A 1000-nucleotide genomic window follows, 5' to 3' on the forward strand; every position below is an offset into this window, starting at 1 on the left:
TAAACCTTGCCATAATGTTTGCATCACAGAATCAGAACAGATGTTCCCCCAAATGAACTCTTACATTCAAAATGGCTTTAGAAAGGAAACCTCTACAAAAGATCTAATGCTGACACTGAGTCATTGAGTTCATAAATAAAGTGTGATTAATGTGTTTGTGAATGGCAGTCATGTGGTTTCAATCAGGATTACTTGTGCATTATTTATATGTAGTGTGGATAGGGTATTGGATGCAGTGGTCAGAATTAGTGTTCTAAATACACACCCATCTAAAGTGGTCACTTCCATCCTACTAGACAGTAAAGCAGTACAGATTACAATGTTTCAATACATGTGATTCAGGGAGGTCCCTTGAATCCGCAGCCACCTTTCCTAACCACAAACAAATGTCCAGTTCCTTTGGTGACTGGCTAATTCAGGTTACTTTATATCTTGAGTGTCAATAATATTGGATGTTGAAAGCTTGTCATATATCTAGTCACAGCATTGAAACGCAGCACATATAAACAGTGCACTAATAAACCCATAACTCCAACATTTATAATACAACTTAATATCAGTGTAAAATTAATGAAAAACCACATAGGAATGCTTGCGGCAGTAGGAAGTTATGGGTTCTGAAATGTCATGACCTCCTACTGCTGAACGTATGTTCATGACTCGGAAAGAGATAATACATGCAATGGGTAATATACAAGGTCGATAGCAGATGTTTTCTGTTGTTGTCCAGTGTTTTCCTGGAATGCAATACCTCATTATTCCACTGGAGGGCGTGGTTTTCCCTTTTTTTATTTCAAATGTTTTTTGTGAAAATACAACATTGCATACACAGTGCCAATCAAAAAACTTGTGGAGAAAAGTTAGGGTTAGGCCCTTTCCTCAGGCAGCAACACCACCACCTTCCACTCTTATCCCTTACTCCTTGCCGTCCTGTACTACCTCCACCACCCTCTGGAGGGCAGATCTTCTCCTCCTCCCTCCCTTTTCAATACAGGTGAAA

The sequence above is a fragment of the Acipenser ruthenus genome, chromosome 21 (assembly GCF_902713425.1).
Source record: "Acipenser ruthenus chromosome 21, fAciRut3.2 maternal haplotype, whole genome shotgun sequence".
Lineage (NCBI taxonomy): Eukaryota > Metazoa > Chordata > Actinopteri > Acipenseriformes > Acipenseridae > Acipenser > Acipenser ruthenus.